The sequence below is a fragment of the Nyctereutes procyonoides genome, unplaced genomic scaffold, assembly GCF_905146905.1.
Source record: "Nyctereutes procyonoides isolate TBG_1078 unplaced genomic scaffold, NYPRO_anot_genome, whole genome shotgun sequence".
NCBI classification, from domain to species: Eukaryota; Metazoa; Chordata; class Mammalia; order Carnivora; family Canidae; genus Nyctereutes; species Nyctereutes procyonoides.
Genome location: NW_026575120.1, coordinates 34,196,366 through 34,219,749, shown reverse-complemented (window position 1 = coordinate 34,219,749; position 23,384 = coordinate 34,196,366). Strand labels below are relative to the sequence as shown.

Genomic DNA, 23,384 nt, shown 5'->3' with positions numbered 1-23,384 from the left:
TGAAAGATCATGTCCCCACCCATAATCCCTCCCAATTTTGAGGGGACCACCCCGTACCCAGATGCCAATCACACCAGAGGTCACTGCACTCTTAAGAAAACAGATTCAAATAAATATCCTTCCTTCCCAGCAGCAATATTCTTCTCTACTTTACTAGTAGAATCCATGTGAGCCCACTTTTGAAAGCATTTGAAAGGCAAAAAGCCAAACTCACACAGAATGTCAGTAGTAGGAACAGAGGAAGGAACAGGGGGCCTAAGTTCCTTTTCCAAAAGGCTTATTATATCTTTGCCCTGGTAGGCACATGCAGATTTTACACTAGGAGAATGCCCTCTGTCCATTCCAAGGCGGGGTTATAGACCCCTAGTGTTAGGAGCTATTGCTCACTGTAGAGCATTCAAAGAGGAAGGAAAAGTATATATCTGAAATGAAAGTGCTGTAGAGAAATGGGGGCTCAGCCAAGAAATGTGTAACTGAAGGCAGTGTCTCCAGAGTACAGCTATGTTGTACGCCAAGAGACACCTGCAACAAGCACAGCATGGAGCCACTAAATGCACAGACTTACAGACCCAACAGCTTGAGGAGAAGGAAGAGCCTGGATCAGTCGGGACACAACAGCAGACGGACAGTACGCTCGAAAGGGCTTAACTAAAGACTTGGAGGAAAGAACTGTGCACAGTCTGGCACAGAATCCAAGAAGCCAGTGAGGACTGGTGGAAAGTGGGAAGCTATTATTGTCCCAGTGTAAGGGGGAAGGAATATGCATGCTGGGAGCCCCGCAAAAGCCAGAGGTGTGGAAGAGGGCTCCCTGGCAGGACGGTGCCTTAAAAGAACACAGCACTACAAAACTAGAGCTGGGGAGAGGTGAACACCGCCTCCTCCTGCCTCCTGGGTTGGCTCCTATTGACCAAACCCAAATGGAAAGCCAAGAATAAGGTGGCTCACATACTGCTGTCCAGAGAGATCAGCCTCCTAGGCCATGGAGAATGAAGCTGGGGCCAATGGGGCAAAGAGCCCTAGACTGAGGTCAGGACACCTGGTTCCAGCTGTGCCACTACTGGCTTTGGCACTTCGGTCAAGACTCTACGTATTTAGACTTCCAAGGCTTTAACCCAGAGCCCTTCAATCTAGGAAACAGTCTGTTTCCTAATCCTCCAATCCAGACAGATATCAAATCCATGGAACAGAAATATGGGCCCAAGGAATCCTCACCTCCTGATTCCCAGCTTTATCACCAGAGCTAATCTCACATCTTGATCAGTTTCCCTTTTGATTATTGAAGAGTTCAGAATTTCGCATGGCCTTGCTCCTTTGGGAGGACAGCAAATCTGGACAATAAGAGATGAAGCATCATGGGCCCGAGAGCCTCTGAGGCCACACATGTGGGAAAGAAGGCTCAGGCACCGACAAAAGGAAGAACACACTGGAAGTCCAGTCCTCATCACTGTGGACCAGTCTCTCCTACTTCAAGGGTCCCGCTCTTCTGCATTTTTTTCTGTCCTGGCCTGGCACCTGCCCCTTGCCAGCCCAGAGGGGAGAGGAGCCTCTAGATCAGAAGGTTCATGCTCTCTCCTTCCAATGAGCAGCCTTACCCCACTTTCCCTGGTCTCATTAGCTACTTCTGGTCATTTCGGTTCTGTAGCTTGGCAACATCTTTCTCTTGTTGTCTCAAAGCAGTTTGGAAAAGGATACTAACAAATATCAGAATCCTGGTTTGGTTTTGTTTTTTAAGCCTTAAGCAAACAGATGTTGCAGAAATTCCTTTCTCCTACAAGAAAATTAAAGAATGCATGATAAAAGAAGCATCAAGTTGATTGAAATTTCAGAGAAGGGACTTCCCTTGCATTCTCTGAACAGTAAAAGGTGCTGCCCCTCATCTGAGTTCTTGGGTGCCACTGACATCCTCAGATGAAAAACCCAAGGGAAGCAGCCTGAGAGAAAATGTCATTTTTAAGGCCAAGTCTACTTGCAAGTTAAAAAATGAAAGCCTATTAACCTTGGACAGAAGACCGTGGGTTGGGGCACGCTGTAGCAAACAGTTAAGTACAACGCAGGGTAGATAAAATTAAATTATACCTGGTGTAATAAACGCTCTGATTTTGCTTTAGAAGTTTGCTCTAGAGTTATTACTGTCATTATTTTACTTAATAATTATGGCTTAACACACTAATAAATTTTACGTAGGCAATAATCTCACAGGCTAAGTAGTTACCTGGGAACTCTACATCATGCACCTAGTAGGTCCTGTCAATAAATGTTAACTGCAAGGTCTCCGCTAAGGCACTTGGGAAGCTCTGACATCACCCTGCTCTTCCTTCACCTCTCATGCTTCCTTAATCCTGTCTAGTAGTGTTAGGCACCACCTCATTCTGGCCTGTTTCCAGACGCACATATTATGTGTTTCCCTGGACATCTGTCCACATGCATTGTCCAGGATCCTCTGTCATTTTTAATGCATCTCTAGGATTCCTGCGGGTGTTTTTGTTTGTTTGCTGGCTTGTTTTTGCCTCTGGCATAGATTTTCTAGGAAACAGACTACTTCCTCCTTGGGGATTAAGAGACTCCCAGGCTAGATGGACTAAGCGCCTCTCACCACCCTAGCATGAGCACTGGGCCCACAGAAGATGCCTAAAGATTGTTAAAGCAGAGCTGTGTTTTTAGGTAAACTGAGCGTTGCTGCTCCCTTCAGGAGACACAAAGGTGAATGCAGGATAAAGGTCTCTGGAGGGAGCCTTCCTTTCTCACAGCCCAAGTTCTGAGAAACATCCTCCCACTGCAAAGTGGGAAGGAAGCAAAGACAAGAAATGGAGTTCAGTGTTTGCAGAAAGACTGTAGTGAGATTAGACCCATTCGTCTTGTTGGATATGAAGACGGCGTGTCCCGAATGATGAGGTATGCTGGTCAGGGCTCCACTTGGTGGGAGCTGCTGTTCCCAGGGAGTGGGGAAAACAGCAGCTGACTTAGTGCACCTGGGGGAAGGGGGGAGAGAAGAGCCTCAGTGCTCAGCGGAATGACAGTGGACAGGTTCATTGGGATAAACGTCAAGAAGCCTCAAGAAGGCAGGCAGGCCAGCACCAGCTCCTGCTTTGCCACCCCCCCCCCAATAAGTGCATCAGACACCCCGCATCCTATCTATGCTCTTTCCTTGGAGCTCCAGGAACTGAATGGTTCTCTCTATCCCACCAGGCTCTCTTTCCTTAGCATCAGACTTCCTTCCATTCTGTCCCAATTACACAAGAGAGGGTAAATGAATGGAAAGAAGCACTTACTGATTCTGGAGCCACACTGGCCACCTCCAATCCTTCCTCTGTCACTAGCTATGTGACTCAGAACAAGTAACTTAACCCTCGGTACTTCAATTTTCTTGTCTATACAATGGAATGATGGTAATAGTGCCTACTCATAGGGTCAGTATGAAGATTAAATAAATTAATGCTTGACTGCTGTAAAAGTGACCTGAAGCTCTACTAACAGACAGGATTCAGGTGGAAAAGGAAAAGGAAGCAGGCCAGAAACCCGTCACCAAAGTCAGCCAGAGCTGGGGCTAGTGATACCAGATATGGCTAACAAAAAAATACAGGATGCCCAGTTAAATTTGAATTTCAGGTAAGCAACAAATACATTTTTAGTGTAAGTAGGTCTCAAACATTGTTTGGGACATATTTATACTAAAAACATTCTGGGGGCACCTGGGTGGCTCAGCTCAGTAGTTAAGTGTTTGCCTTTGGCTCAGGTCATGATCCCAGGGTCCTGGAATCGAGTCCCCCATCAGGCTCCCCACAGGGAGCCTGCTTCTCCCTCTGACTATGTCCCTGCCTCTCTGTGTCTCTCATGAATAAGTAAACAAAATCTTTTTTTAAAAATAAGTAAATAAATAAAAATTTTAAACATTTTTGTAGTTTACCTGAAATTCAAATTTAACTGACTATCCTGTGTTTAGTCGGCCAACCTCAACCTGGCCGTTGGGCTGTGAGATGCAGAACGTTGGTCCAAGAGACTCTGTGCTCCTTAAGGCTATACTGGATTCCACCACAAGACTGAGATGCTGGCGGCCAGAATCGTGTATTAGAGGCCTGCGACTGATTCACGAGGACCCTCAGAACTCTGAAATGCCTTCCAAACTCTGAGGTTTCTCCTCTGATTATCTTGCCACCCAGGGTCCCTATTCAGATGAGGAATTCCCCCCATCAGAGCTTCTGGACTCCACGTCACAATTCTAGTTCATCCATAGTTTCCTCCTCCTGTGAGAGCTCCCAGGAGCTCATACTGGGCCAAAGTGATGTAGGGTACCCCCAGAGAGCATGGGCTCTGGAGTCAGCAACAGCTGGGGTCAAATCCCTAGAGCACCACTCACTGGCCACGGGACTCTCTGGACTCAGTTTCCACATATGCAAAACTGAGTTGGTAATAGCCACCTTGCCTGGTGTTAGAGGGACCGGCAGCAATGCATACATTTGATATAAACTGCTGGATGGTACAGCTACAGTCTACTAATAGTAGTTGCTACTATTAATGGTAGTTGCTCAACTGCTCCTACTAATAGTAGTTGCTCAACTGCTAGGTGAACCAATTGTCTTGGTTGCTAATTTTACCAATTTCAGCCCAAAAATCTTTCATTTTGAAAGTTCTGTATCTTTAAAATGGATTCATCTCTACTGCTTTGACTCTGTAAGTTTAAAATTTGTTTCCTTAAAGAGCACCTATATTGAATTAATACATCTCCACTAGAGTTTGCCTCTGAATGATTACATTAATATTTGATGGAGATAAGTCTCATATCAGATTTAACATAACCGCATGGAATTTGCTGTTAGAATTCTAGTATACTGAAAAGCATTTCCAGGGAAAAGACAAATTAGTATCAACTGTTGGAATGGCAGATGACAAACTTCCCACTTACAGCAGAGAAAAGGGAGGAGTAAGACTGGTAATATACCTCTTCCAGTTTTAACTCTGCTGTCCAACATGATCCATGGTCTACCTCCTCCAGGAAGCCCTCTCTGGTTACCGCATCACTTAATACTATTTAGCTTTCTTTGACTACAGAAGCACATAGGCTGTACCACAAAACGCCCCACATATTTAGCCATTATTTTAAAGCCTTTTTGTTTGAGTTGTTCTGATCTCTCCACCCACATTATAAGCTCTTGAAGAATGAATGTCATCCCAAATACCCTTTTGTAGATTCAAAAGCACCTTGCACCATCCTGAGCCTGATAAATACTTGCTGAAATCATGAATGAAAAAATTTGCTCCTTGCATCACGTAGGGAAACAGGTCACTAACCTATAAGTATTTTTCAATTCCATTTGACTCAGGGAATAATAAATATTTGATGATATGATTTGATTTGAACTAAAATAAGCATGGCCCCAGTGGGATAAACTATCAACAAACGAATAAAAGTTGCTGCTCTTCCCCACAGAGGTCTAGAACCCAGCAGAAATCTGATTCTTTGTGAGAATCATCCCTTCAGAAATAAATGTGAACAAAACGTAGTGTCTAGTTAAGCCTAAGCTAGACAGGCTCTTTGTGGGTCCATAGAAAGCTCCAGAAGCTCCAGATTAAATCAGAATTCGGGGGAGGGGGGGTGGAATCTAAAGTACCATTTCCTAAACCCTATTCCCATTCCTACCCCAAACCATTTTCTAGTCTGATCCTGGCTCTAGAATGAGATCCAAACAGTGCTTGTTTACATAACAGAAGTAGATTTACATTGGATTCAACGTGATGACATTTCTATTATAGACCATAATGAAATTCACCAGATGACTTACAACACGAAAAAGATATGGATTTGGGAAAGGCCTGCAAGCAAATCTTGCTGATCCTCTCGTCTTGATTTCAGTTGCAAAATCTATAGACATTCCCAAATAATGTGGAGCTCCGGCAGGGGAGCTGGCTTACGTGTGCAGCATGGCTGCATCCGAGCTTGGGGATGGGCAAAAAAACACATGAGCAGTATTTGTGGAAATGAGCGTGCAGAAGAGCGTTCTCAGAAGGGAAGGGAAAATAGTTCTGAGACTTCGATGATCCCTCCACACGCTGTAAACTCAATCGGCTCTCAGAGACTTGCTTGTTGTGTTTTTCTATCTCGTAAAATGTACTTGAAAGAAGATTCAACCTCTATAGCAAACATTTAACATCCAGGCCTCTGAGCAAAATTATCTACAAGTGTAAAATGAGCACAGCTCTATCCACAGAAGTCTGAGTCTACTCGAGAAGCGACATGGCCTTTCCAGGGCTTGGATTTTCCTCCCTTTATCGGGGGCCTCAAGTCACAACCCACACCAGGAAATCTCCTCACTCTTTGACCTACAAGATGCTTCCTCCTACCTCTCTGGTTATTTTTTTTTTTTTATGACCTTTTCAGACTCCCTCTTTTCCTTAGGTGCAAGCTCTAGGAGCCTCACACAGCTCTGCCCTCACTCCCTCCTTCTATTTAGGAAACAAATCCTATCTTATGACTTCACTATTGCTTCTACTCCACGACTCTCAAATCTGTATTCCTTGCTGGGTTTTTCATCTACACTCTAGTTCAGGCACCCATGAGCATCTCCTCCTGGACAGGTCAGCATCGCAAACTACATGCCCCAAACGGAACCCATGATCACTGTTCTCCATGCTCCAGCAGCCTTGGTTCGGTCACCCAGACGCAAAAGCCTGAAGCCATTCATTTGTTCATTCAATAATGACTTATGTGTGTGTCTCTCATTTCCTAGATCCTTCTTATCAACCAGAACTTCAACCCAAATTATTCCTACTCAAAAAAACTACCTTCCTTTCTCTCTATATGTCCCATGAGATCTTCAGACTCCTTGGAACTCACTTCCCTTCTCTGGACGTCTGAAGCATTTATTGACTGTGTTATCATTTGGGCACTTAAAACAATGCTTTAGACTCTTTTTTTTTTTTAAGATTTTATTTATTTGACAGAGAGAGAGAGAGCAAGCACAAGCAAGGGGAGCTGCAGAGGGAGGAGAAGCAGGCTCCTCACCCAGCAGGGAGCCCTTTGTGGGGTCAATCCCAAGACCCTGGAATCATGACCTGAGCTGAGGGCAGATGCTTACCCAACTGAGCCACTCAGGTGCCTCAAACAATGCCTTGGGCTTTTTACTGTTTTAAAGCAGATATATTATACCTCTCAAAGTATGCTACAAGCTTCTGGATAACAGGAAGTGTGCTTATGAATTTTTTGTTAAGAATCTCCCTATCCGGGCAGCCCTGGTAGCTCAGCGGTTTAGCACCGCCTTCAGCCCAGGACGTGATCCTGGAGACCCAGGATCGAGTCCCACGTCGGGCTCCCTGCATGGAGCCTGCTTCTCCCTCAGCCTGTGTCTCTGCCTCTCTCTCTCTCTCTCTCATGAATAAATAAATCTTAAAAAAAAAAAAAAAGAATCTCCCTATCCTGGCACATAAGTAAATAAGCAGACCTCTATACAATGCTTATTTCAGGGCCTGGCACAAAATAAGAGCCTGAAAATACAAGCTTAAAAATAAATATATGCTCACTGAACACTTGGCAAACTGAGTAAGAATGAACTATATGAAATGTTCCCAAGACAGCAGAGCACCAGGCCCTAAATGCATATATACTGGTGGGTACATTTTTGAGTCCTGATGAGCCATGATAAACAACTTACAGACTTAAATTATTTGGAGTGAAAATAGAACGTGGAAATGCATTAGCTACTATTTCCTTCCTTCTTCCCATCACCTTTAATAATGTAAATGTTTGGTTTAACCTCAGCTCTGTAACAGTGTGGCTGGCTGGCAGTAGGAATGGAAGTGTCAGAGAAGTGCATCGGGACTCGTGGGCCATTATAGAGGAGGAATCAGAGGGAGAGCAGGTAAATCTGACAATAAAGAAGGAAGCAGAGGCCCAGAGAGTGACTTGCTCAAGGTCACACATCTACCGGCCCAAGTTAACCTAAGGGACCTTCCTCACTTCCTACCCACCCTCCCTCTAGCCCTTGTCTGATGACACCCCCCAGCCCCAGCTGACCTTCCTTCAGCTTCAGAAACATCTTACACCCTTGCCAAGATGCTTTTTTATTACTTCTCATGGCAATCATAACCCCACGACGCAGAGCTGACCTCCCCCTACCTCTTGTGAGGACAGAAGGGCTGAGGGATTTCTATTTGTTTTTTTAATCTCAAACAGAAGTTCATCATTGGGGTCAGACCAAAAAAACAAGGGACCCTTCCAGCAACCCTCTCCGCAAAACCCAACACAGGCACGGGAGCCTGGCTGACCTCAGACAGATTTAGCAGCAGGGATATTTTTCCCTTTTGTTAGTCAGCAACCCCCAAGAGAACAAAATCAACCAAGGGGTCACAGGGATTTGGTCTTTTAGGTTTGCTTATATCTTATTTCGGAGTGAGTGAAAAATCTAAAATGTTTCCCTTTATTCATTACTGGAAATTCAAAATTATTCAATTAAAAAAAAGAATTTAAGAAATAGGTGGAGCCCAGAGGATTTTTAGAGCAGTGTAACTATTTTATAGGACACATATAATCTATCATTATACGACATCATGATGGATAGGGTCATGAGACATTTGCCCAACCCACAGAAGGTACAGCACCAACAGTGAACCCAAAGGTCAACTGTGGACTTTGGGTGATTATTGGTCAGTATAGGTTCACTAAGTGTAACAAGGTATGGCTCTGGAGCAGGTGCCCATAAGGGGAAGGCTATGCGTGTGTAGGGGCGGGGTACACCTGGGAAACCCCTGGACCTTCCACATAATTTCACTATGAACCCGAAACTGCTCTAAAAAATAAAATCTATTTTTTAAAAATGCAGTCTTTGTGATGAAGGAAGTCAGATATGAAAGAAGAACAGGGAAAAAGTAAAAAAAAAAAAAAAAAGGCTGGCTAAAGGGGAAGATGGAACGTGGTATCAGAAAAGCAGGAAATGGGCACCTGGGTGGCTCAGTCAGTGAAGCATCTGACTCTTTGGCTCAGGTCATGATCTCAGGGTCCTGAGATCGAGCCCCGCATCTGGCTCTCCACAAACAAGGAGTCTACTTAAGATTCTCCTTCCCTCTCTGTCCCTCTCCTCTACACTCAGGTGTGCTCTACTTTTCTTAAAAAAAAAAAAAAAAAAAAAAAAAGCAGGAAACAAAACCCAATGCATTTGAAGGGTAGAGAAACTGAGAAACTGCACTGTAGTTCTAATCCCAATAAAGACTCAGAAAGGTAGTTCATGAAGAGACAGAGACACGACACATACGTTGAAAACAAATTTGACAACAGCCACACAGAAATTTACTGTGGGGAAGTCACTATAGAGCCTTGTTTTGTATTTTCTTCTTTTTAATTCAACTGCACTTTAAGATATTCTAAAGTAGTCACATATAGCTACTGAGCATTTGACCTGTGGCTGCTATGATTGAGAAAGTGAATCTCTTCCTTGACATAATTATTTTTTAAAGATTTTATTTACTTATTAATGAGAGACAGAGAGAGAGAGAGAGAGAGAGAGAGACAGAGAGAGAGAGAGAGAGAGGCAGAGACACAGGCAGAGGGAGAAGCAGGCTCCATGCACCAGGAGCCCGACGTGGTACTCGATCCCAGGACCCTGGGATTATGCCCTGAGCCAAAGGCAGACACTCAACCGCTGAGCCACCCAGGAGTTCCTTAGTTAAACTTAAGTCTAAATTTAAAAATGAAAGTAATATAAGTCACTCTCCATTCAACACACCTTTATTCAGTAGGACTTTTCAATCTGCTTCAAGGTCAAATTGATTCATTCTTTGCTGATAAACCAGTTTTATTAATGTGGATGTGAATATTAAAACTGGGAGGGGAGAGGTAACTCATTTTAGTTATTAAAAAACTTTTAAGTATGTCTGGAACAACTTATATATGTAAATCCACATTTTCCACTGTGCATTTTATGCACTCTAGATATAGATCAAGTATTTCTCATGAAAATTTAGCACCCAAATACAGAGGTGTTCTAAGTGTAAAATACTCATCAGATTTTGAAGACTTAATGTAAAATATCTCATTCATAATTTTTTGCATGGATTAGCTATTGAAATCAGAATATTCTGGATTTATAGGGTTAAATAATCTCCACTATTAAATTTAATATTACTTATTTCATTTTTAAATATGGCTACCAGAAAATTTTAAATTAGGTACGTGGCTCATATCATGTTTCTGTTGGACATCACTATTCTAAAGGAAGCAAGGGAAAGCTATTTTAAAAGATGTCTGATGGAAATCAGCCTTACCACATGCCTCCAAATCTTGCTGAAGCTTCATAGCTGAGAAGCCAGATAATAAACTGCCATGCTGATTTCTGGGATGAGGTAAGCCAGGGGAGGCAGGCACCCCCTTTGGATCAAAAAGGGATGTGACCCCAAGTGACAATGTTCTAAGCCCACAGAGGGAGCTTCTGCTAGGCTTCCAGCCAAGTCCAAAGGGCAGCCTCACCAGCACCCATCTTTCCAAGAACTTTCCATAAGCTAACAAATACCAAATCACCAAGAGGAGGAGAAAAACTGAGATGTGGAGAGGCAGAGGGAATGCAAACTCAGGGCAGTAGAGGGTAAGAAAACAATTTGCTTCATTTGGTGATAGCAAAATGAATGGTTCACAAGGCCGTGTGCTTGAAGCTGGAAATCCATCCAGGTGTTTGCAAAAGGCAGAGAAACACAGATCTAGTTCACATAGGACAGTATTCTCTCTGGGGGTGAAAATGCAATTCAATTGATTAAAAAGTTTTGCCCAGGAACGCCTGGGTGGCTCAGTTAAGTGTCTGCCTCCGGCTTACATCCTGATGTTAGGGTCCTGGATGGAGCCCCAAATCGGGTCCCTGCTTAGCGGAGAGTCTCCCTTTCCCTCTCCCCCCTGCTTGTGTTCTCTCAAATAAAGTCTTAAAAAAAAAAAAAAAAAACTTTGCCCAGAAACATTCTTAAAAGGAAAATTCGTACTCACAAATAATCTTGTCCTCACCTGTGACAGAGAAAATCATTGATTTTCTACTTTGGGAAAGTATCAGTATCAGAAGGTATCATCACCCCAGAAGAGAGAAGAGTATCTACATTTAAGGCCAATATCCCAGTATCTCGGGACTTTAAGGCATTTGTACTAATGTAAATTTCTGATTGTCGCTAGTTTGTTGTCCTTGTTTTCCAGTTTATCATAAACTATATCATTCTTGAAACTTGCCCCAAAGTCCAGGTGACTCTGAGCTGAAGACTGACCATGTAGATTTGGAAGCTAGATCAGTAAACACCATAGCAGAAGCTTAGAAGCTTCTAGAAGGAAGGTGTCCATCCTGAATAAGCTACCTTAGTGCTGTACACACAAAAAAAGATGAAACTACATTCTAAAGCTGTCTGATATAGACAGCAGCCACTAGTACATGCCCTACTGAGCACTGGAAATCTGGCTGGTCCAAACACAGACTACAAGACTTATACTGGGTTTGAGAGACCTAACACCAAAAAAATTAAAAAATATCTTACTAAAAAGTTTTTTTTAATGTTGATTATACACTGAAGTAAAATTTTTGACTATATTAGGTTACAGAAACTATATTATCAAGGTTAATTTCATCTGGTTCTTTTGAAAAAAAAAATAGCAAAATTTAACTCAGTGGCGACACTCTTGGTTCACATTATAGCTCTACTGGGATAGTGTTCTCCAGTGACCAGCTTTAGCTCCCAGAAAGCAGAAGGGAGACAGCCCACGTTCACTCCCGCAAGTGAGGTGGTCGACAGTGTTCTGAAGCAAGACTCTCAAGTCCTGTGGGCAAGCCTCCTCTCCTTGCATCTTCTAGGCGCCCCCTGATGTAGAGGTTAGAACCACCAAGAAAGCTATCTTGTTGTTGGAAACCACAAGTGCACCCAGAGTGGCTAACAGTTTTCAGAATGTAGGTATTCAGAGACACTCCTTGTCTCCCCTAGTGGGTGCTGTGGGAGCCAGCAAGGTCCCCCCCACTTCATCGGTGAGGCACCAGTTCACCTAGCTGCCCTGGTGTTGCCTGTGATGCTCTCCCCAGGAATTGCCCTTGGTCAAGGGAGTCACTTTACCCAAAGTAGACCTTTTCCAAGCAGTCCCCTGCACCCAACGACTGGTTGATGTGGAGGTACAAAGACCTGGACCCTTCCCTCAATTTGGGGCACTATAAAGAGCAACCCCAGACTCACAGCCCCCATGCCATTAGCAAAGGCCTCTGTTCCAACTCTCTTACCATCTAGCTGTTCCTGTTGCCCAATCCTGCTTCCCATCTTCCCTCTCAGAGCACCTCCCCCAAAATTCCCTACATGCAAAGCTCAATCCCAAAGTCTGTGCTACGAACCAAATATTTGTGTTCCCCCCAAAATTCCAATGTTGAAACCGCACCCCCCAGTGTGACAGTATTTGGAGAGGAGGGACTTTGGGAGGTAATTAGGTCATGAGAGTGGAGCCTCCGTGATGGGATCAGCACTCTTATAAGGAAAGACACAAGAGATCGTTTCCTCTCTCTGCTCTCTGCCATGTGCGGACAGAGCAAGAAGATAACCATGTGCAAACCAGGAAGTGGGCGCTCACCACACCTCTTCAGGCACTTTAATCTCGGACTTCCAGCCTCCAAAACTGAGAAAGCAACCATGTCTGCTTGCAGCCAACCAGTCTTTAGTATTTTTGTTACAGCAGCCTGAGCTAAGAGTCTGTGCCCCAGTGAACCCACCTAGGATATCCCCAGATGTGAAGGAAACATGACCAAAAAAGAGTATTGCATGCACATGAGTGTGCACACCCACGTGCACCGTCTAGGAATAAAGTGAGGATATCTGGGTCAGCCACACACAAAAATGCTGAGCTGCTTACCAACTCCCTCGGGCTCTCTCAGTGGTGCGGATTACTGTCAAACGTCCGTCGGTGTCTGCTTTATTGGGCACAGAAAAGAAATCCCAACACCCAAGAGCTAACCTACACCCATGCAACTTGTCATCTCACCTACTTAGAGCCCTTTGCCAATGAGTCCAGAGATGTAGGCTTCGGCTATCCCAAAGGGGCCAATTAATTCCACGGTGTCCCTGGGCCAGACTCCTGGTAGCACATGTGTTGTTGGGTCTCAGGGCAGCTGTGGGGGAACACAGGCCTCCGCTGGCACAAGCGCTGACCAGGTGACATAACTCACGCAGGCACACCCAGGCAGGGTCTTCTGTGACATGCCTGGGTCCACCTACTGCTTCCATCATGAAGAGGAGGGACTTTGTCTCCCAGAGAGATGGCCCTCGTGGAGGCCTGGTCCCTGCCTGCTTTCTCTTCCTCTGGTCCACCATGGTCCTGGTGCTTCAGTTCAGCAGCACAGGTGTATTTTCCACCCTCAAATGCATGTTTTCCCTTCCTTCTTCTATCTTCCCCTTTGTCTGCTCTCCTTCACCTCTTCCTCTAACTTCTCCAACCTGGGGGGGGGGGGTGTAGTCAGACATGCTGGGGAGCCCTTCCACTCCCTCTCCCCCTCAGCATGAACCCTTCCTGAGATCAGAGCTCCCTCCATCCTATCCCTTCTGACACTCCTGGGGGCCTCTGGGTGGGAGCGTTTGCTTGGCTTACATCCCATAGAACATTTGGAAGCCGCAATCAGCCCCACTGTAGCTCTGATCAGCATCTCTCACACTCATCAAGTTCAACTCTTGCTGGTGGCTGAACAGAGAAAAAAAATCCCTCTTGTGCTCTTCTGTTTGTGCTCGTTAGAAAAACCAAACAGCAGGCAAGCTTAGGGAACATCACACACCCAGGACCTGGAAGGCTGAGCCAGATCCAAGACAGGCCTGAAGCCAACAAAAAAGCAACGTGTGCTTAAGAGGAGAATACAAGGCCGGCGGTTCCCGCGACAGTGGAGGGCGAAGTGACCCCTGTGTGGGAGTGAGGGCCGCCACGACCATGGGCCGCGAGTTTGGGAACCTGACCCGGATGCGGCATGTGATCACCTACAGTTTGTCGCCCTTCGAGCAGCGCGCCTTCCTGCACTACTTCAGCAAAGGCATCCCCAACGTGCTGCGCCGGATGCGGGCGTGCGCCCTTCGCGTCGTGCCCCCGTTCATAGCGTTTTACCTTGTCTACACACATGGGGAGCCCAGGAGTTTGAGAAATCCAAGAGGAAGAATCCAGCTGCCTATGAAAATGACAAATGAGCCACTCATCTGGATTGTAGTTCCCAGTGTCTGGAAGACTTGAAGAAGTAATAAACTTATTATGGACTGCAAAAAAAAAAAAAAAAAAAAGAGAATACAAGATCCCAAGGGCGGGGCACCTGGATGGCTCAGTGGTTGAGTGTCTACCTTTGGCTCAGTTCTTGATCCTGGGGTCCTGGGATGGAGTCTTGCATCAGGCTCCCCAGAGGGAGCCTGCTTCTCCCTCTGCCTATCTCTGTCTCTCACGAATAAATAAAATCTTAAAAAAAAAAAAAAAAGATCCCAAGGGCAAGGACCACACCCAACTTGTTCATGAGTGGATCTCAAAAGGTATGTGGCAATTTCTTTGGGCTCAGTGAGGAACTGTGAAGGAAGAAAGGAGGATCCTCTCCATCAGGAGCTCCTAGGAAGTATGGTGACTGAATCACACAATCAACTTGGCATTATCGTCAAAGGGTTTTTTGGTTTTTGTTTTGTTTTGAACCATCCACTTTTTTTTTTTAATCCTTGGCTAGCCTGTGCCCCACAAGCATACTTTGAGTACTAATCCTCAAGAACCATAACTTTCTCTGGGCCTCATTACTAAAATGATAAAGTTTGATTAGATGAACTCAAATGTCACCTCTATCTACAAAATCCCATGATGAGATTAATAAGTTCAAGATAAATGCTTTTACGGATGGTTATAAATTCTGTTCTGTCTACATATGGGCTGAGAGTACATCACATAATTTACATCTGACTATACTTTACTGGAAACTAAAGTTCAGAAGGGAATTAGAACCACGAATAGCTTTTCCCAGCCTACGGGGTATGCTTCAACGTGGGCACAGGAACCATCTTTCAAGCAAGCATTCTACACCAACCAGGAAACTGTTATTACCATATTTCTTATCATGATAAATCAGAAAACTTTATCCAATGATTCTGAATTTGGGAGAGGTTATTCCCAGCCTCACGAAATTTCAATCACAGATGAAGACGTGCAACTGGAAGTCCATTTGGCATAGAAACACCCCACAACAGTCTAGCTAGTATTAATGTAATAATTAATATTAATACATAATTAATGTAGATAATATTAAAATGAAAATGGGTAAGGTTTCTTTTACACAGTCTTGGAATTTGGTGGCATGCGTTCAGGGAGTGCCAACTCATTTGAATATTTGCCTAATTAGGAAGGTAAATCTGCTGCTCCTGCTGCCAGCAATCACACCGTGCATTTCAAAGCCAAATATAAATGCCTTTTGTATCACCCACTGTTTTTGGATTATACACCTCCCACGTCTGTCCCTCCAGTAGCACAGATGAAGCAGAACTGACCAAACTGTCTCTCTTCTTGGTCTGTCCTCCACTCTCTCACCAAGGCTTGGATCTGCCACAAAGAATAGAGTGCAGATGGCACAGAACTATTTGGTAGTGGTGTGGGGGGGGGGAGGTTGCATAAGGTATGAGAGGACACAAAGAAAAAGAAGATTTTATGAACTCAAATGTGGAGAAATACAATGGTCATGCAAACCCCCAGACCAAGTTTTGTATCTAGAGGATGCGGTCACATGTGATCCTGCTGGAAATGTGTCAAGTCCTGCGTCCCTGAGTCCCCGTCCCTCCTTCAGTCTCTCCTTCCATCATAAAGCCTTGTGCATTCTCCATTCTAGTCACATGGGACTCCCCGCCAGCATCCAGGTCTCCAAGACTACTCAAGCTGCTACACTGGTCTGCAAAGTCTTTGTTTCCCATATTTGTCTGGGAAGTCCTAGCCATTCTTCAAAGTCCTATTTGAATCTTAGCTCCCATAACACTCAGTGGATCATCCCAACCTCAGTAAAATGATCTCCCCTTCTCCCATCTTTTATAGCATCTGATTTTCCCAGCGTGTCCTTTATTGAAGTCATTTATGTATGACTATAGATACCATAAATTGTAATGGAGTACAGAGGCAGCACCTTATTCATGTTTCAACCCCAACAATGCATGTCACAGGGCCCATATAGAAGCAAGAAGCAGGCTGTAGAAAGGAAGCAGGTAGTGCCCCTTGGTGCCATCTGCACCAGACATATTTCAGGACCAGTGTTCCTAGGGAGACAAACACCCTATGCCCTAGGGCAGGAGCTTTCCATCTTTAGCTAGCAGACAAAACTCTTTAGAGTTTGTTAAAGTACAGAGTCCTAGACTGTCTGCTTATGAATTTAATTCAGTGGTTTGAACTGACAGGGAAGCATTTGGTTTGTTGCACGGGGTGAGAGGGAGGCGTTTGCAAGCCCACTCAGGTGATTCTGATGCTGGCGGTCCTGGGGTCGACAATTTGGAAATTCTGTCCTGGGGAAATATTTCATGGGCTAGGCACAGATGCACAATGAAGTCAAAGAAGTTGAACTAGGTGCTGCCAATTTTTCAAAACGGAGCAGTGCTTTTTGGTAGAGAACTCCTAGGAATCCATGTAACTCCCAAGATCCTTTGGACAAGCAAAAGGTACAAGTCAAAGTGCTCTGGGCTTGCCAAACACTGAGCTCCCTGGAAGGATCTGAGCAACAAGAGGCTAAGACCCTTCCCTGATAGAACACAGACCCAGGGCAACATGGAAGTCATAATACTCCCAAGTCAAGCTTTCAAAGTCTGACTGTGTTGAGACACAGGGGAACCCCCAAGAGGGGCCAGATTGAAATGAAAGAAAAGCCATGGTGAACCATCACTTGGAGAAAGGTGTCCAGGGCTAATATGGAAAATAGGGAAACTTGCGCCTCAGAACAGAGGTCACCCAGCTGAGAGTAATGTCATTTCTACCCTCTACAATTCTGAGTAGGCACCCTCATGCTTCAGGCTAACCCTATACCCACAACTTCAATCTCAGGCTTCTCAACTTCTTTTAATTAAACATTCCTCATGGGCAGCCCGGGTGGCTCAGCGGTTTAGCACCGCCTGCAGCCCAGGGTGTGATCCTGGAGACCCGGGATCGAGTCCCATCATCGGGCTCCTTGCATGGAGCCTGCTTCTCCCTCTGCCTGTCTCTCTGCCTCTCTCTCTGTGTGTATCTCTAATAAATAAATAAATAAATAAATAAATAAATAAATAAATAAATAAATAAATAAATAAATAAATAAATAAATAAATAAATAAATAAATAAAATGTTTTTTTAAAAAAAAAAAACATTCCTCATGCCTGAGGGCTCCTGGGTGGCTCAGTTGGTTGAACATCCCACTCTTGATTTCAGATCAGGTCATGATCCCTTTTGTGCAAACTGCAAAATGTAGATAAATTTCAAACCTTCTTGGCAGCCCTTTTGTTCTTTTCTTAAGCTCAGTGATAGAGCTGGGGGGTCAGAAGAGCCAAAATCACTGCAAAGAAGCCAGAAACTTGTAAAGGCACTGGCCATTCATTGCACAAATACACAGTGAGTACCATACCTTCTCTGTATGTGCCAGCTCTGTTCTAGGTGCTGGAGATACCAGATACAAACAGGACAATATGTCCTTCCCCTTGGAGTTTCCCAAAGTATCAACCAACTCCAAGGGCCATAAAACCCCAAATGTTCCTAAACCTATGTAAGCTACTGGAGTTCATTTTCTGAACACCCCTTAGGGCTTGTGCCTCTGACTGTCAATCTCTTTAGTCCTGAGAGTGAAATCCTAAAGAGGAAGCAAACGATTAAATGGGGTACGGGGTGGGACTTGACATAAAGAGGAGCCCTTGGTCAAGTGGCACACGTACTAAAGGGGGATTGATTTGGATGGGAAAAAATAGGTAATAGGAAAGTAAAGACAAAGCAAATGAAGAGAGAACTTGGAAAAATGGGTAACACAAATGGCTAATAACCATTCAACCCTTCTCATAATCGGAGAAATGAAATTATCAAAAACGAGTAACTATTTTTCATCAAATTAGAATATACTTGAATGAAAAAAGAATTTCCAATAGAGGTAAAATTAGGTTAAGACCAAACCAGCTAGAATTTTCTGGAAAGCAATTTGGCATTATATATCAAGAACTTAAAAAAATGCATGTGACTTTTGAGCCAGTAATCTCTTTTAGGAGTTTATCCTCAAATTATCAAAAATATTGTCAAAGATGTGTGCACAAGGATTAGCAACATAACATCATCCTTAACAGCCCCAACTAGCACAACATAAACGTTTAACTGCAGAGGTAAGGTTAAGTAAATTACGTGTATCTGTATGGCAGATTATTATGATGCCATTAAAATTGGGTTTATGAAGAGTTCTGATGACAAAAGGAAATGTTAAAAATTATAAACCAAACTTGGGATACCAAATTATATATAAAGTATTATTTACATCATGGAAAGAAATGCTAAAGGATACATGACCCATCAGCATTTGCCTCTTGGTGGTGAAATTTTAGATGTTCTCCTGCTCTGTTACACTTTTCTGTCAGATTTTTGTTTCATTTTGATAAGAGAAATAAAATCAGTCGATAACAAAAAGAGATAAAACAGAGGAGGGGTGAATGTTCATCTAATGAAGAAAAAGGGACTGGGAGCAGGGTGGCTGGTTATGGGGCTGGATTAGGACAGAGACTTAAAGGATTCGGATGATGGGCAAATGCTTGCTGCCTAGAATAGCCCTTGGGGACAAGGTCTGTTGCAGATTTCATCCCTCCTTTCAAGATTAACCAGCATTAATGTTAGCTTTCAATCTCCATGACAACTCTTAAATAAACTTGGCCTGAGTCTATGGCTTTTTAAAAATTTCACTTGGTTCCCACCATTTTCAGCTTCCCAAGTTGAATCCTAGCTGGTCCTACAAACCCCATATATTGAGCTATGGAAAAAAAAAATGTTCTATGAGAACCATAGCATTTTTTCAAAAACTATTTCAGAGAATCCTTCACAGTGGAATCAAATTCATCTCCTTCCCCCAAAAACATAGTACTGTTACCAATTGGCTCTAGATGCTTTCTTTGGAGATGCCATCTCACTGGAGGAGATGAATTAGATAGTCCTGGAAAGCTTCTAAATGGGTGCCCTGTCTGTTCAGCACTTACCTTGTGCACATATATTATAAATACTTAATGATGAGGCTGACGATAATGACCACATTGATCAATAGTGAGCATGGAGATAGCATTTCATTTCCATGCACCACCAGGATGGCTGTCAGGGGAATGGAGGAAAGATCCCACATGTAGAAGAGACACCTGGCTACTCCCCTCCCGCATTCTTCATTCACCCATTGGCTATCCCCTACTGATGGCCACTCAGTTTCCCTGGAGTGGGAGTTGAGGTTGTTATAAGACAGAGTTGGAGTTTCTGGCAGCTGATCTGGAGGGTGCCAGCCATTTCCTCACCAGTGTCCCTTGGCCATGCAATTTTAATAAGTTCAACCTAAAGAAAGGAAAAAGGAGCCTGGTATCATGCTGAATTATTCATGGCTCCAAGTGAGTAAGGCCGAAGATCCCCACTTTCTAAGAGTATATAATAGCTACTCATTGATTCCACCCCTCTACAATCCCTAGGTGAGAATCCAGTCTTTAAAATCAAAATACAAGAAAATCCAACCATCTTCTCAAATCTGAGTTCATGAGTGATTAGTGAATTGTGTTGTAGTTGATAATTCCATTCTTGAGAATAATTTTTAAGAGCTTGGCATATTTAAATATATTTAAATGTAATATATATGTGTATATGTGTGTGTGTGTATATATATATATATACACAAACACACACATACATAAAAACTAATTCTTATAGATAAATGACCATGATCAAAGGGGTCTTGTTTAATAGCAGAATGAAAATGCTTGTTAGCCTTGAGATTCCAAGGGAAAGAGAAATAGAATTCATGCATTTACAATATGCCAAAGTTGAATTAGCTTTTGAAGCTAATAAGTATATTTCCATGTATGAAAAGAGAAATGTAAGCACAATAAAATATAGTTAATTCTTCTCTATGCTTCCAAAAAAGCTCATTTTCCATGCCCCTAGTTAGTGCTGATAAGTGTTCTTGGAGATAAAGATGGCTGTCATGCAGAGAAGGAGTGAGTCAGAAACCCACTTGTTTGAACTTTGTCCACACACCTCAGAATCTCAGCCCTCCCCTCAGGCACACCCACTCAGGATGTAGCCTCACCTCCTTATGTGATCAAGTGTCAGAGATCCACAGCAGGGATATCTCCCAGGCCGGGAGATCTCACAACCCATCTCCACCCATTTCCACCCATCCCATACACACTGACAGATGCATTTGCTAAAGCATCATTAAGTCCCACTGCTCACACCATGTGGTTCTCCCATAAGTTAGCTTGGTAACCTTTGTAAGGCTCAGTGTCCTCATCTGTAAGACAGACATAATAAGAATACGCTCCTCACAGGACAGTTGGGGTTTAAGTAAAATAACACATATCAGGGCCATGTTAAGCACTCAGTAAGTGGTAGTAATGTCATGAGAGCATTAGCTCCATGAGGGTAGAAATGGCTGTTTCTTTCATCTGGTGCCTAGGACAGTTCCAGCGAATGGTAGGGACTCCATTCCTAGGTTAAATAAACTTGGCCTGAGTCTATGGCTTTTTTAAAATTTCACTTGGTTCCCACCATTTTCAGCTTCCCAAGTCGAATTCTAGCTGGTCCTACAAACCCTATAAATTGAGCTATGGAAAAAAAAATGTTCAAGGTTAATGAGTGAAGTATTTTTAGGGCCACTTTAAGTGCTGCTACTCCTGACCCATCGTCCTGGGCTGAGATGGTCTCTTCCTCCTCTACACGCTGCTGACAGCACTTGGTTTGTCCACATCCCATAGCACCACCCCTGCCATCCTGAGTTCTGTCCCTGCTCTAGGTTCTCTGGTAGACTGTAGGCCCCCTGAAGACCCCTCCTTCACTGCCCAGTTGTACACATCACAGGCCCTCTGTAAATCCTGGGCATGAAGGTCCCACCGGGTCATTCCAAGAATGACCACAGATGGCTCTTCATTAACCAGAGCACAAAGCTCTGACCAGGAACTGCACATACTTAGGATCCCAGCCCTTCTTCAACTTAACAAGGAAATGGAACAGTCTTTTTCTTTTTTTAATTGCACATTTTCTATTAGCTCTGCCAAGCTAAACAGTAACTAGATTTCAAACCTTAATCATAAATCAGAAGTCCCTACTCTTTTGATGTGAAGTCACATTTACTTCCAGGAAATGGAAAGATCCTTTTGGGTAGGAGCTGATGGCGATGAGGGTTGGGGGTGGGGGGCAGAAACATGCAATGCCACCGTGACTGAGGGACAGAACCAGACCGGGACAGCATAGGAGGGGGAGCTGGCTCTACATGGGCATTTCCCCTCAACTCAGGGCCTGAAGGAACACACCTTTCCTTCTGCACTACCTCCAAGACAATCTGCCCAGAGCTCTGTCAAGGTAGCCTTTGTATAGCTCCTTTTCCTGGTTTCCCTGGCAACTGTGCAGCATCTAGAAGATCCAGGAGGGAGGTGGTGGGATGGAGTGGCATGTGGAATGTGAATACTGATGTCATCCCACATGGTGTTACCACCACACCCTGGTTAGGAGTCTCTAAGCCTCAGAAGGTCTCATACAGGGCAGCCCCAGTGGCGCAGCGGTTTAGTGCCGCCTGCGGCCCAGGGTGTGATCCTGGAGACCCTGGATCGAGTTCCATGTCGGGCTCCCTGCATGGAGCCTGCTTCTCCCTCTGCCTGTGTCTCTGCCCCGCCCCCCCCCTCTCTCTGTGTGTGTGTCTCTATGAATAAATAAATAAAATCTTAAAAAAAAAAAAAGAAGGTCTCATACACACACACCCCGATTGCTCATTTCTAATTTGCTGCTAGGAGCCCAAGCAAGGAACCTCAGGGAAATCTTACATAATTAGTCTCATTTGATCAACGTGAACTGAGAGGAGGACTAAGAATGAATGATACCTAGAGCCAAGGATGCTTGCGGTCTCTTGGTTGGATTTCTGGATTTCAGATAAGCCTACACAGGACGCACCATGGGGCATTAATTAATTTTGTATCACCAGCTGGTGATGGGCTGAGAACAAGGGACCAAGGAGGAGTCTGTGCTTTCACCCCATGGACAGTGTCTGGTTCGAGGACCCAGACAGATGCAGAAAGAAGACAGGGGGTGAGACCATTCAGAGGCAAGCTGCCCAGAAAGTAGAAAGACAGCCTCCAGCTTTGAAATGAGTTCTGTTCTCAATCCTCATTTAAAAGTTAGTTAGTTTGAATTCAGAACCCATTTCCAGAGAAGTCATGTCTGTTATAAATGATTGGGTTTCCAGGCTAGTCCACAAAAGCCTATTTAACTCATAATGTAGATAAAATACTATACATTTACAATGAAAAGCAATAGAAAAAAAGACCTGTTGTGATACCAGTAATTAAATGGAAAAAAAAAACAGAAGTGGAAAATAAATAGCTTTCTTTCATTTCTTTTGAATACTTGAGCTCTTGCGTGGAAGGGTGGCTCGCCTGGCAGCTCACAGGGAGGGAGCTTTACTTACTTTAGATAAGGAGGAGGGGGGGTGTCACTGATGGTAAGAGAGGGGCAGGATGAAGTAGGGCTGTCCTGAGGATAATGAAAACAAGAAAGTGCACCTGAGAAAGTGGGCAGAGAGAAGAGAAGAGAATGTGAGTAGGCTTGTCTAATAAGGTATAGGTAAGGGATCCTTGGGGTGAGGAAAGAGCATGAATTTTGCAGTCACCAAGGCCAGGATTCTAGTTCCACCTCTGTCTCTTACAGGCTAGAGCTCTGGGCAGGGTGCTCCATCTAAGTATCAGTCACTTTACTGGCAACCTCAAAAAAAAAAAAAATCACTTCAATCAAACACCTGCACAGTGGATACTGTGTGTACTGCCCAGAACTATCATGGAAGGATCTGCTGCCCTGGTTCTGGGAGAGTTGTTGGCCTTCAGGGATCAGCCCCTCCCGGGGATTACTCAGAGAGCTATGGCCCAAAGCTGCCCCTATTCTGGTGAGCCTACAACCAAGAAGTAAGCAGTGTGGGAGGCTGAAGGCCCAACCACCTCAATCCCATTGCAAAAACTCTGGAGGGCCACTTATATGACCAGAGTTCCTCTTGGGGTGGGGGTGTCACTGGCCCTGCATTATAGCTTGATTTCTCCCTCTGTCAAACACTGCTCTGTCCCTTCCTTACCATAGAAGTGGGTCCTAAGGACACGCCTTTAATAAACATCCTCCCACAAAACTCCACCTCAAAATCTTCCCAGGGAACCCAACCTGCAACAACCTGGCCCCGATTTGGCACAGGTAGTGATGAGA

The 23,384-nt window shown here is 44.2% G+C and overlaps 1 protein-coding gene and 1 pseudogene across 1 annotated transcript in view; one reads left to right on the top strand and one right to left on the bottom strand.

The window, feature by feature from the left end:
- The window catches only part of TMEM178B (transmembrane protein 178B), a 339,999-nt gene that overhangs the window by 196,582 nt on the left and 120,033 nt on the right, over positions 1-23,384 (bottom strand). The gene's annotated exons all lie outside the window — the stretch shown is intronic.
- Positions 13,839-14,223, top strand: LOC129516195 (cytochrome b-c1 complex subunit 8-like; annotated as a pseudogene).